This window comes from Anas platyrhynchos, chromosome Z, assembly GCF_047663525.1.
Source record: "Anas platyrhynchos isolate ZD024472 breed Pekin duck chromosome Z, IASCAAS_PekinDuck_T2T, whole genome shotgun sequence".
In the NCBI taxonomy this organism is placed as follows: domain Eukaryota; kingdom Metazoa; phylum Chordata; class Aves; order Anseriformes; family Anatidae; genus Anas; species Anas platyrhynchos.
In genome coordinates, this window is record NC_092621.1 from 49,775,383 (window position 1) to 49,789,936 (window position 14,554).

Here is a 14,554-nt window from a genome sequence, read left to right on the forward strand (position 1 = left end):
TGGGAGTCCTGGTGGAGAGCAGGCTGACCGTGAGTCAGTGATGTGCTGTTGTAGTTGAGAAGGCAAATGATATCCTGGGTTGCATTTTGAAAGAGTGTTGACGACAGGTGAAGGGAGGTACTCCTCTCCTTCTACTCAGCCCTGATGAGGCCACAGCTCAAGTATTGTGTCCAGTTCTGGGCTCCCCACTACAAGAGGGTGTGGTGGTTTTGCTCAAGTAGGCAACTGAGCTCAAACACAACCTCTCTCACTCCCCTTCCTCAAAGGGGAAGGGGTAGAAAAATATGATGAAAAGGGCTCAAGGGTTGAGATAAGAACAGGGAGATCTCTCAACAATTATTGTGGCAGGCAAAACAGACTCAGAGTAGAGAGACAGTAAAATTTATTGCCTATTACTACCAAGCTAGAGAAGTGAGAAACAAAGGAAAGAAACCAAAAATGCCTTCCCCCCATCCTCACTCTACCACCTCCACCCCCCGAGCGGTGCAGGGGAACAGGGAAATGGGAATTGCGGTCAATCCCTAACACTTTGTCTCTGCCACTCCTTAGTCACTCTCTGCCCCTGCTCCCCATGGGGTCCCTCCCAAGGGATGCTGTCCTTACTGAACTGAGCCTGTGGTGGCTGCCCACAGGCAGCAGCTCTTCAAGCACTGCTCCCACACGGCTCCATCCCATGGGGTCCATCCATCCCCCAGAAGCAACCTGGCTCCCCGACAGGTGGGTGGCAGCTCCCCCCAGACCCCCTGCTCCACGTGGGCTCCTCTCCACGGGCTGCAGCTCCGGCCCGGGGCCTGCTCCTGCGGGGGCTCTCCACGGGCCGCAGCCTCCTCCAGGCCACATCCACCTGCTCCACCGGGGGCTCCTCCATGGGCTGCTGCATGGAGATCTGCTCCACCATAGTACACCATGGGCTGCAGAGGAACAACCTGCTGCACCAGGGTCCTCTGGTCCTCTCCACAGGCCACAGGGGAACTTCTGCTCCAGCATGTGGAGCACTTCCTTTTTTTTTTTTTTTTTTTTTTTTTTTTTTTTTTCCTTCCTTTCTGAAATATGCTTTCATAGAGGTATAAACATCCTGTCTTATTGGCTTGGCTCTGCTGGCCAGCAGCAGGACCCCCTTATCTAACATGGGGCAGCTTCTGGATTCATCTCACAGAAGCCACCCCTATGGCCCACCACTACCAAAACCTTGCCACGTAAACCCATTTTAGAGGGACATGGAACTACTGGAGCATGTCCAGCAGTGGGCTATGGAGATGATTAGCAGACTGGAATACCTGTCATATGAGTACAGGCTGAGAGAGTTGGGCCTGTTTAGCCTGGAAAAGAGTTCTGAGGGGAGATCTCATCAGTACATATAAGTATTTGAAGAGAGGGTGTCAAGAGGATGGAACAAGACTCTTTTCAATTGTACCCAGTGACAGAACAAGAGACAACTGGCACAAACTGAAGCACAGCAAGTTCTGGCTGAATATAAGGGGGCGTTTCTTTACTGTGAGGGTGACAGAGCACCGGAACAGGTTTCTCAGAGGCTGTGGAGTCTCCTTCTCTGCAGATATTCAAAATGTGCCTGGATGCCATCCTGTGCGATCTGCTTGAGGTGATCCTGCTTGGCAGGGGTTTAGACTAGATGACCTTCAGAGATCCCTTCCAACCTCAACCATTCTGTGATTTTGTGATTTTGTGATTTTGTGGATAATGTATACAAAACAAGTGATATATGATAAAATTTCTCACCACCTGCTGACCGATGCCCATCCCACCTGCCCCTGGCCAGCTCCCCCATATTAATTGCTCAGCATGATGTCCAATGGTGTGGAATATCCCTTTGGCCAGTCTGGGCCAGCTGTCCTGGTTCTGTCCTTTCTCAGGTCCTTGTGCACCCCTTCCCCTGCCTCCTCAGAGGCAGGGCGGTATGAGATGCTGAAAAGTCCTTGGCTTAGTGTAAGTAATGCTCTGTGACAAATAAAACATCAATGTGTTATCAACATTTTTCTCATCCTAAATCTAAAACAAAGCACCATACCAGCTGCTAGGAGGAAAATTAACTGTATCCTAGACAAAACCAGGACAACTTTCAAACCCCCACTCTGCATACCGCAAAAGGTAAGTTTTAAAATTTTGCTTGGCAAAAAGTGTGAATTCACTTCTACCCTTGAAACCATGGAATATTCTGCTTAGGCCCATATATTCTACTTAAGCACACTACAGTACAGATATTCTGAGAAAGGAGAGGTAGCTCCATTTCACAAAAATTTCCTTTTTCTTTTTGTCCAGCACTTTGATTTACGAAATATCACTATATGCATGCTCCAGAGGAATAAACAACAGTAATATGTGCAACCTGTGTTTATTAAATTTTTATTACTTATTAAATTAATTATTAAATTATCCTTGGCTGGTATTTAGTTGGTTATTGACAGTTTACTTACATTAGTCTTCATACTGTTTTAACATACTTACCATAATTTCCAAATACAAGATAAGAAAGAATATTTCATAAATATGCATGTGTGATGAAAGCTTTCTTTTGGATATATTCTTATTTTTAAAAATACATATTCAAAAAGATTTTTAATATATTAGTTACATAACCAAATGCAGGAAGAATCTTCTGTTCTGATCCCACACATGTCTACCCTGCTGATGAGCACTGACTAGGTATTTGTTTTATATAAATGTTAATGATTAGGCAATTGCAGTAATTCCTTAACTGCTCATTGTTTCAGCATTATTCAGTACTTCATCATATATGTTGCAATTAATTTGTTTTTGAAACCACTTTCTGATAGATGGATAGAGAGATTCTTACTGATAGCTAAACAAGCCCATATAACACTTAAAGCCCTTTTTTTTTTTTAAGGGGTAAATTCAATAGGTAATACAAGAAACAAAATTGAATTACTACTTATGAAATGGTTGGATAAACATAACATAAATCAAAAGCTAACCAACCATGGCCGTTATCATTATCTTGAATGGAATTGTGATTCTTTGGAGATTGCAGATTGTTGTTATGATTAATATAATTTGTACTGCCTGTTTTTCCTAAGTACTTTCCCTGTGAAAATGGCCACAGCAATGACCTCTTTTAGCAATTTAATGAGCAATAGGAGGTTCTCATGCAAATTGCTACCACATATATAAAATTACTAAGCTTTCTCGTGTAAGGAATGTTCCATCAATTTGTGTCAATAGAGGGTTTGAAGGGTAAACCTTGAGTCTCCGGCGATATAAGAACAAAGGGGTTTCAGAATAACTGCTAGCTATTGTGACTATTGCGTGGGACACTACACAAGTCTCTGATATCCGGCCAAGAGATTAAGGAGAAGGGGAAAGCTGAAGGATGACTGAAAGACAAAGATTGCATGAGATGCTGTGCAAGTCTCTGATATCCGGCCAAGATGGACAAAGGAAAAGGACAAGGACAAAGCCTGGGAGGAAGACTACGAGCCTTCAGCGCGAGAGACGCCCAGAGGGACCACCAGAGACTGATATGCATGCAGTAGTGGGAGGGTTCAGATTCCAGGAATAAATTATAATAACCCTGTCTTTTCTAGAAGTTATAATGAATATGTATTAGCCTAGGAGCATAAAAACCAGCCACCTCATGTAACGTGTGTGTGTGTTGGAGGAGCCCAGACTCCCCATGCACCCTGCACTGTTTACTTGCCTTTTATTGACCCCATAAATAAATCTTATAAAGCTAAGTTGACTCCAAATTTGTAACACTAGCTCGAGACATATATGATTGTCTGACTATTGGAAATGATAATAAGGCTCATCTTCTTCTTCTTACCCCATGTCATAATCATAATGGATCCCTGACTGCTCTACAACAAGTTAAATGCCAGTCTTTTTTGAGGGATTACTTCTGATGCACTGTATAGTATGGATATTTGCTTGACAGCAAGTCCACTTGATAAACTGTAATGATGCAAAACAACACTATTTTCTGGAGTGCAAAGAAAAAAACAAAACAAAACAAAACAACTGATTAGGTTACCCTCTCCACATAGAGTAGGTGATGAACCATTTAGAACTTACTGAACCTCAATAAAATAGATATAATGTCCCAATAACTAAAGGATTGTCTTCTTAACCACTGACGTTTCAGCTGTTTTGGTGAGTATAGGTTATAACTTAACTGCAAAGCAAGATTATTTAAATGAAGAGCAAAATCTTCCCCAGCCTACTGGAAGAACAACAGCTTTGAGGAAGGAAGTGGAAGAAACTGTATAAGAAGGACCTGTTTCCCAGCTGGAGACCCTGTTTGTTTCAGGAGAATCTAAGAGCATTTTGCTGTGAAGCAGTCCTTCCTGCTGTTTCAGAAATGAAACTTATATATGTAAATATTCGCATTAGATTCATTGTTGACCTTAGAATCTTTCTTTGCTTTTGTATTTGGAGATCACTGCCTCACAGAAGTGCATTTAATTTCTGTATGGACCTTCCAGCTCATTCATTGAAGTAAAGGAGAGTTTTACATAAATGCAAAAGAGGTAGATTAAAAAAGAAACCTTGAGTTAAGTTTTGAAAAATACCACCATATTGGCAGTATTTATGTGGCAAGTGCATGGTAGGAGGGGGCCTGCAAAAGTGGTCTCTGTGAGCAGAGCCCAGCAGCTGCCCCATGTCAGAGCAAAGCCAGCTCCAGCCAGCTCCAAAAGGGACCCACCGCTGGCCAGAGCTAGGGACTGATGCTGGTTGGGCCTCTGGGAGAGCAGATGAAGAAAAAAAAAAAAAAAAAAAAAAAAAAAAAAAAAGCAACCGCTGTGCACCAGTAGCTGGAACAGAGGAGTAAGAAAATGTGAGAGAAGCAGCCCTGCAGGCCCCAAGGTCACTGCAGAAGGCGGGCAGGTGGTGCTGCAGGCAGGCAGCAGCAGTTCCCCTGCGGGCTGTGCAGGGAGAGGCCCCTGGTGGAGCAGGCTGTCCCCCTGCAGCCCATGGGTCCCCCATGGAGCAGATCTCCACTCTGCAGCCCCCCCATGGGTGGAGGAGCCCCCGCTGGAGCAGGCGGATATCATGGGAGTTGCTGCCCGTGGGGGACCTGTGCTGGAGCAATACAGGGGATGGTATTTTAGTTTGCTTTAGTTCTCACTGTTGTAGTCTGCTAGTATTAAGCAATACATTAAATTAATCTCCCTATGCTGAGTCTCTTTTGCCCATGATGATAATTTTTCAGTGATCTTCCTGTTCTTATCCCAAGCCTCAATCCCTTTCCAACATTTTTGCTCCCCTTTTCCTTTGAGGAGGGCGAGTGAGAGAGAGGTTGTGGTGGAGTTTAGCTGCCCAGCAGGGTAAAAACATCACAACCACCAAAGTCAGCTATTCAGATATCTGAGCACTAGTCCACTGTTTTTCATGCAACAGTAGTGTAGAAACACAGAATGGAAATGTGCAGTGGTCCATACTACACAGAGATAACTGAGTGAGTATGGTGCAGTCAGTCAAAATGTGAGCATGAAATATCACACTATTACACTGAAAAATCTGATTTTTGGGGGGTTTAGCTGAAATACCAATAATTATTCAAGTTATATGAATTTATGAGTGCATTAATTTAAGCAGTAAAACTGAAATAAAACTAGACCAGAATTCCAGCTGAGCCACTAGGCTGCTTTCCCTGAGATTAAACTTTAATAAGGCCACTTCAAAAAGAATTGTCATAGTATTTCAGCTACAGGCTTTAAAGTATCTCACAAGTTTGGGGTTAAATATTTTTAATGTGTTTTTATTCCAATTGGAGTAGGTGCTCCTTTGACCACTGTTGAACACAAGAACCAGGACAGGAGAAAGAATGAAACTAAGCTTTGTGTGGGGTACAGAGTTTCCCGTTCTGGAAGTAATGAGCTGTTAAACCAGTTTAATAGCCTGTAGATATGCACCAAATGAAAATCTGCAAAATTCATGTACCACTGATCCACAGTTTTTTGATGTCTAGAAGTAAATTATTATTTATTTTTTTTACAACTAGATTTTGTTTCAGGGTTACTTGGAGCTGCATCTTTCCCTCTTGCTTTTAGTTCTCGACCTGAAAATAAATATAAATACTGCTGCAATTAACAACTAGGTCAACGCGCACTATTCATAAATTATTGCAAAATGATCATTTCATCACTACACACATATTAAAAATTCTATCATAGCATCAATTTGTCCCACAAGAGAAAGGACTAAGAATTTGTCTTGTTTCAATTTTGGGACTAATAACCCCAAAACATCATTATTTATAAACTTTTTATAAAAAAGTCTATAAAATAAACTTTTATAAAAGTTTATAAACTTTTCAATAACAAGATTCTCCATTATTTTATGTCATATTTCAACAAATTAAATAGGACCAGAACAACTGCAGTCTTTGTCCAGAAGTTAGTTTAAATAAATGAAGTTTCTTAAAAAATAAAGACAATCCCTGTAATACACTTTATATATATATAAATATAATATATACATATGATATATGTATATATAATATATATACATATATCATATGTATATATTATATTTTATATGTATATATAACATATATATACATATATCATATGTATATATTATATTTATATATATATTATATTTATATATATATATAATATATATAATAAAGTAACTAAGTGACTCTCCACTGTTTACACTTATGAAAGAGAAGTTGGTAAATTAGCTGAGAAAAGGCTGTGTTCTCAAATTACAGTTTATAGCTCAGCCCATAACCCTTAAGCTTTAACTTAAATTAAAATACGTTGGCATCACTGCATAGGACAAGATGGCTCTACTGCAGTAAAGCACATTTCAACTACATAGAAAGTAACAAGCCGGACTCTTCTGGGAAAAGCACCACAGATAATAAGTCCAGGATCTGTAAGTTAAATAAAACAGTAATGGAACAAAACTTCAATCTAAATGTCATTAAATCAGTGTTCAGCAAGTTAGATCCTTGGAGTAGTTTCAGATTTCCATCAGTTTTCTGAATTAAAAAAAAAAAAAAAAAAAAAGTGTGCAGAACTAAGGGGCATGAAAGTGAATGTTTAAACAGTTAAGCTGAACTTAGCCATTAAAAAGAAAGAAGAAAAAATATTGCTCAACAAGCGCATAAATCCTCTAGGCAACTTTCACTTATGTAATAGGTGTTTTCTTAGGATGTAATCTGGGTGCTAACTGTGTCGGAAGGGTACTGTGTTATAAAGAAAAGCATATCTGATAAACATTGTAGATGAAGGGCTTGCTTCAGGGACATGCTTTCTTCACTGAAAACTTCTATTCACTTGAATGTATATAATGTGGCACATGTTCACATTACGCTTTTTTTCTTTCTTTCCATGCATATATAGTTATGTACTGAAATTGAGCATTTTGTCAACAGGATTGAAGAAATTGTAATACTCATTTAAGACCAGTTTGAGAATAAGGATTACAATGTTAAATTAACAGAAAGACAGAAACAACAAAATATTTTTCTTTTAAGTGTTGTATCTTTTTTTTTTTAGTTTGTAAGTATGAAATACCAATTAGCTTCACAACTGATGTGCAAAATTCTTTTGGATTCCCTGGTTTATAAGTTGCAGCTGCAATACAAGACGTTTCTCATGTCATATCTGCAGATTTGTGTAAAATTCCTGTACAATGGTACAGTGACCTACTTTAGTTGTATATCTCTGTTTAAAACTAGTACATAACAGATAGATGGAAATCAGCTTACTTTTATACAGGAACTTTAGTCCACCTTTGTAAGCCATGAGATAAGCTGAGATACAGCAGGTGGACTTAAATTAATACAAATTTAGTGATGCCAGCAAATGACCCAAAAAAATTGTAGCTTTGCTGTGCTGTTGATTTTGTTAAGAGTGAGATCAGGACACAAATAATAAATACTATACAAGTGTAGCAACACGGTAAATTATTGTGTGGACTGGTTCTTTAAAATGCTTGCAAACATCCATTGACTTACACATGACTTTAAATAGGAACAGAATTTAACAAAAATAAAATAAATGTAAATTTCCTCAAGACCATCAACCCTCTTGACACGAGGTTCAATGGGTCTGAATTAAGGCAACTAATTACAAAAGTATGTCTACATCCAGGAATAAGTCACAAATGGATTTTTTTTAAATATAATTGAAAAAATAAATCTTTCCACAGCCAAGTGCTTGCTCACAAATATCATACAACATTGTCTTGATTTGTCCATATTTAGAAAAAAAAAAAAAAAAAAAAAAAAAAAAAAAAAAAAAAAGACTGAATTATGGACCAAATTTGTATTTATATAATACATCTAAGGATGTGTATAGAGAAATGTATAGATATAATTAAACACACAGATTGCCTCCAGAATATTCTTTTCTATATAGCAACATATTTTAGGCACTTCACAGAATCATCTAAAGTGAAAATCATCATTTCTAGAATAGGTTTTGCATTTCAGTCACCCCAGTGGGCAGGTAAAAGGAAAAAAAAACAAAACTCAGGGTGCAAAAGCACTGACTGTACTAAACAGCATATGCAGTCTGAAGTGGAAGTTTCTTGCTTGTTTCCACAAATTTTGTCAATTTGTAGTCTAGTTTTATTTTATACTAAAATAAAAATGTTATTCTTTCTGTGTATTTTTATTTCTATCCATTACAACTGCCGAGTCTTTCTCAATGTGTGCTTCCAAATTTTTTTATTTTTTTTTTTTTAACAGCTATAGATAACAAAAACTAAGATGTTTACAAATAAAATACTATGATGTTTTAAAGCAAGGTTTTTCCTAGAGAATGGGCTTGCCCAGAATTTGTGGCCCTGTTTCCTGAAAAATTTTCATATCAATGTAAATACAAAACATCTCATTTGGTGTTATATGGTGCATTTAAAAAGAAAGCAAGTAAGCTCTCATTTTAAAAGCTGTAGTAAATTAATTTGTATAGAGACAAATAGTTTATACTATGGGATTATTGTTTCCTTAAATTTCTTCTGACACCAGTAAGAACTGGTTACACATAGTCATTGGCAAGCATCTGGCAAGTGTTAGCAAATCAGACACTGACATGAGAAGAAGTAACTGCAGGAATGGAACTATCTTTTTGTTGGATTATTCATATCTATGTTAAGCTCCCCCTAAAGTAATTAAAGAGTAAGGCATTCACCTATGGGATAAATCATCCCTACAAAATAGCAAGATGAAAGGAGGAGAGACGAGGGGGTGAATGCTATGGGACTCGACAAATTGTTTGATATATATATATATATATATATATATATATATATATATATATATATATTTCTATTATGCATTAGGTGTTAAAAAGGATTATGGAAATGAGATGGGATAGAGACAAGTGCTCTGTTCTTGTGTTGAATGGCTTTCAGGACAGTATTTAATTGAACTGTTTATCATATTGGAAGGTCACATGAAACATGGCTGTCAGAAGAGTTTAGAATAAAGAGTATTTTAGGTTAAAAATAAAAGCAGGCCCTCACTTTCATTTATATTTTTTAAATTCTAACATGGTTACTTAATCTCAGAGGAGAAATGTTCATTATGATCATGACAGTGCTGTTGAAATCAGAAAGTCATACACTATCTGCTATGTGTCTTTGCTAGCAATTTTCAGTTTAACAGTTTGTTGTAGTGGTTGTTTTTGTTTTAATATAAAATAGAATTGTGTTAAAAAATAGATCAATTACTTTTGAGAGGGAGAATAAAGTATGGCAAGATAATGGTATATTAAAAATTAAGTTACATTTCTGGGTAAACTTCTACACTGTAACAACTTATAAAAACAGTAGGCCTTTTTCAAAGTGATTTACTATAGGAATTTACACACACAAAGATGGGCCCTTTGGTAACATGTGAGATAGATCGAGCTGTGGTCTCTGTTTTTGCAACGAGGAGGCAACACATACCTTCTGTGGTATGAGCTTCTGTACCCTGTGCAGCTACAGCTTCCCTGTGGAGGGAGGCAGACTGTGCCTGTCCAGATATCAGTAGTGGAGATTCCAGCAGGGATGCCCATGGACCTGGCAGGTGTTTGTGATGGTGTCACCCAGTTTAGGGGACCTGGAGCAAAATCCACTTCATATATTACCAGAAGACCAGTAACTTTTCAATCCATGAATAATACTACATCAAATCAATCAGAGCTCCTGGGAACTTCATTGAATACTTAGAGAGGTGGCTGGACCTTGCACCAAGCACAGTGAGATGACTGCCAGTTTCCACGGCAGAAGACTATCCATAACAGGAGGTGTACCCTTCTATTTTCTCAGTACTTTCTCAGTGTGCTGCCTGTGCTGAGATCATCATGGCAGGTATCCTGAAGGTGGTACACTGGTTAAGGACAAGAAATAATTAGTTTAGGCCTTTTCCTTGCCTGAAAAGATCACTGAAAAGTTAGAAATCACTGAAAAGATTTCTAACTGCAGTGTCTTCTCAAGTAGTTTGTGTCATTAAAGATTTTCTGTGAAGTTTTCTCTGTTATGGACAGCACTAAGAGAAACATAGAGTGGGATTTGTGGGAAAGGATATATAAAGAAATAAAGATCTCTGCATGAACCCTTGGAATCCTAGTTCTTTTTGTGGAGAAAAAAATGCCAGTGAATATCAAAATATTGGTGCCTGCTTTCTCATAAATTTACCTGGTCACTCATTCATCAGAAAATGTGAAGGGCCTTGACATCAGTTCTTACAGTCCTGAACATTATCTATTGGAAAATGAACCTTTGTTCTTTGCTCCCCTGAGATTTAGAGTGAAATCCAATAAGTTTTTTATTCCCTTGCTTCATAAAGATCGAATCATAAAATCATAGAATATATGGATGATACAGCTGTAGCTCCAAAGCGACATAAGCTATTCTTATTTACTCACTTATACAGGCATAGTCAGTTTTCCCTGCAAAGAATACGCATGCATAGTTCTAATATAAGGTCTTTCTGCAGATAAAGTAGTCTTATTTCTAATAAATAAATTCAGATTTAGCATGAACTTAAATTTAGGAGTTGCGTTTTTTTTTTTTTAATATCTTTTTTCTTTTTGAAATAAAAATGATTGCTTTCTTTTTCTGTCAACAGTGCTGACTATACTGCTGACTATACACGAAATTCTGCAGTTCTATAGTTGAAACTCAGAATATATTGAACAAAGGCATGATAACACTCTTTTGTACATAACTTATTCCTTTCACAGGAAGTTTTATTTTCTTGAGATTGTCCTTAAGGTCAACTCTTAGGGAATATTTTATTAGATTAACCCATACTTTCAATTCTCTTAATTTGTATAACATAACAACATTTAGCTACATTCTGCTTGCTGACTTTTTCCAAATAGCAGATAGTATGGCCAGCCTTGAAGCAGAGACAGTACCATGCTTTGTGAATGCATATGGATTTAGGGACAGCCTTTAGCATCAAGTTGTCCAAGTGTTAATCTAAGGAGCTACAAATCAGAAGTAGTCACAAAGACCTGGTTAAGTCCAGAAGCCTCAGCAAAGAAATGTTTGTCTGCTTCAGCCAAGCCCTGTCACTCTTGAACTGCAATGCCCCATTAAAGACCTAATCAGCAAGAAAGCCTAGCCAGAGAAAGAATCATTAAACCCCTGTGTCTTTACTAACTTCACCACCTTTTTTAGCTGAAACACTATCCTTTTCTAAGTCATTGAATGATGGCCTTTAGTTGTATAGTCTGTTAAATTACTCAAACAGTGCTTCAGAGAAAGGTTAGAGAATGAAACTTGCAGTTCATCAGTGAAAAACAGAGAAACTTCACCTCCAAAGCCAGACAACCTTTACCATATGTGTTTTCTTCACATATCTTTTTGTTGATCAATAATAAACTTTTGATCCAGTGTGCAACTTCAAATATACTTTAATTAAAAAAAAAAAATAATAATAATAATAATAAAAACAACTTCATGAAGAAAGGTTCTTTCATTTTTCTGCTGTAAGCAATGACTGACCTGACTCCTGTGTGTGTTCAGTTGTCTTAGCTACTGCTCAGGAAAAGCTAACCTCCATCAGACATGGGTTATTTATTTTCCAGTTTGAATTTTCTTTTTAATCCAGACATCACAATGAAAAGTACCTATCACTTCCTGTGGTTGAAGACATTAGGTTTATAATTCTATTTAAAACTGCACAAAACAGTACAGTAAGGAAGTGTCTTTTGGCTACTAAATGAGAAGCATAGCTTTTTAAACTGCTAATGGGAAGTTAAGACTCCACTTAACTAGAGGTGATTCTTGTTTTAATAGCATTATTATTATTGTTGTTGTTGTTGTTGTTATCACTATTGTTATTATTATTTTATTCCTATGTCATATTTTCTAATAAATTCTTTATTTTCTAGAAACTTCTGCAAAACTTAATGCCACTAGTTAACAAGTACTGAGTGCCCTTCGCTCCCACAAAGTTCAAGCTACTTGTTTCAAGACAGTACTCCTACTTACGAAAACTAGCTGTTGAACACCAGCCTGTGATATTGGGCCTGTGCTAGTGAATTTGTGAGATGTGGACTTAAACAGATGAGACCGTAGATCTACAGACAGATTTTGTGGCATTCTGTAATGTATAGCTCCATTTCCAGAAGGCACTGTGTCCATAAAGGAAACAGATCTGTCACCTGCAGTTTTGCTGTGCAGGGACATGGGGTATCCATATTCTTCTGGGATTTGCTGATCTTCTGATCTTCTGATATTTTGTCTTCTGGGATTTGCTGATCTTCCATGTTATCCATGTGCCCAACCTGATATTTCACAATCGGTATGATTTTAGCTTCCTTTTCATTTTTAACTGGTGCTATTGAAAGAAAATATTCATGGATAAAGATCACTTTCTTGCACAAGAACAAGTATCTATATTATTTGTATATTACATTGTTTAAGCAATTAGATCTTAGCCATAGAAGCATTGGGGGAAAAATGTTAGAAGTCCTAGAGGATTAAAGCATGCAAGATGTTGTGGAGAAGGTAAATGTTTGAGAGTCAGTCATTTTAAAGGACTGCTCACCCCCTCTCCACCTCTGGAGGCCTTCCCAGTCCTTGTTGACCTCGGCTTTGATTCCTGCCATACTCCTCCAGCTAATGTATCATCATCTCACAGTGCAACTCTGACAGTTTTGTGCCTGACATTGAGTCAGCAGTGCCACAAGCAGCCTTGGAGCCTCTCAAGAACCCAGAGGCTGCCAACATCCCAGCAACAGTGAAAAATTCAGGGGAGCTGCAGCGACCTGATTCTGCAATCCCTCATCAAAATGAAAGCATGATATGCTGAACTAGGTAGAGAATAGTTGGTACTCAGAGGCCTTATAGTGCTTATACTGGTGCTGTATTAGGGCCATGACAGAACGGCTTTGCTCGCAGTGTTTCTTAGCTGTCTATATCTAAAATTCGGAAGTATATTCTCCCTCAGTGAAGCCCAATTCCTGTCAGCATTACAACCATCTTATAAAAGCCTAACACCTTCATGCTGTAATAACTGGCTAGGAAGGACATGATCTAAACCAGTTTCAACATTTCTCACAAAGAAGCCAGGGAAGGATGGTCTTCCATCTGAAATTCCATTATGTGCACAGTTTAATTTAACAAGTGGCAGTATTTCTGCAGCTTGCATTACCTCCCTCATTGTTATGTTGTTTGTTTCCAGACTGAATTGCTTTTATTGATTTTGTACTGTTTTGTCTAATGATTTTTCTTGTAAACCCCACTTAATATGATTTATGACCTTCACTCCTCTGCTGCAAATCCGGTTGCAGGATGCTTACTCTACCAGTAAATAAATTATTTTAAACATTACTTCAAATGTTCTTCTCAGCAAATTTCTCCATTGCACATTAGAGATGTCTCAGATTTTTTTACTCTACCTTTTCTTCCTCCTGTCACTTCCTTTTTAACATCTTTATCCCTTGACATACACACACTCACCTTTGGAATACACTTATCAGGAATGTCTTTCTAGGATAAGATATCTTGGGGGACACCACTAGGCTTCTTCTTTTAATGTTTACTGTGCATGTGACATAGTTTTGCTTATCCAGAGCTCCAGTGGTTACAAAAGCAATCTGTGAACGTTTTAAGCTTTTAAGTGTCAGAAGGGGATGCCAGTCTGCTTCAGTTTATCATCCATATAATCAGAAACAAACTAACAATCAAAGCTCTGGCAAGGCTATGATTTGAACCAGGATCTCTCTCATGAGCCTGATAAATTCAAGCTACAATGTAGTTTGACTTGTTTCTGTGGCATAAAACTACAGAGGTTATAAATTGTCTTGAAACCAGCAAGCATGTAGCTCACCCTTCCATGTGCACTGCACAGGCTTTAAAACCAAACTGACTAAAGAGTAGAAAGGTAACCTGTGTTGAAGACAAAGGGATTTTTATGGCTTTAGTCAAAGAAAGCTCTCATTTGTGATTTACATGTTAATAGTTACAGCTTGGAAAGAACCCTAGTGTCTCTTGGCCATAACATATGACTAAGTAAGACCATAAACGTTATGACACCCTAAGGGTAAGCTTCTTAATCTCTTTTCATATTAAGAAACCCTAAAAAGAAAATAAAATAAAACACAGAAATAACTGGTGTATT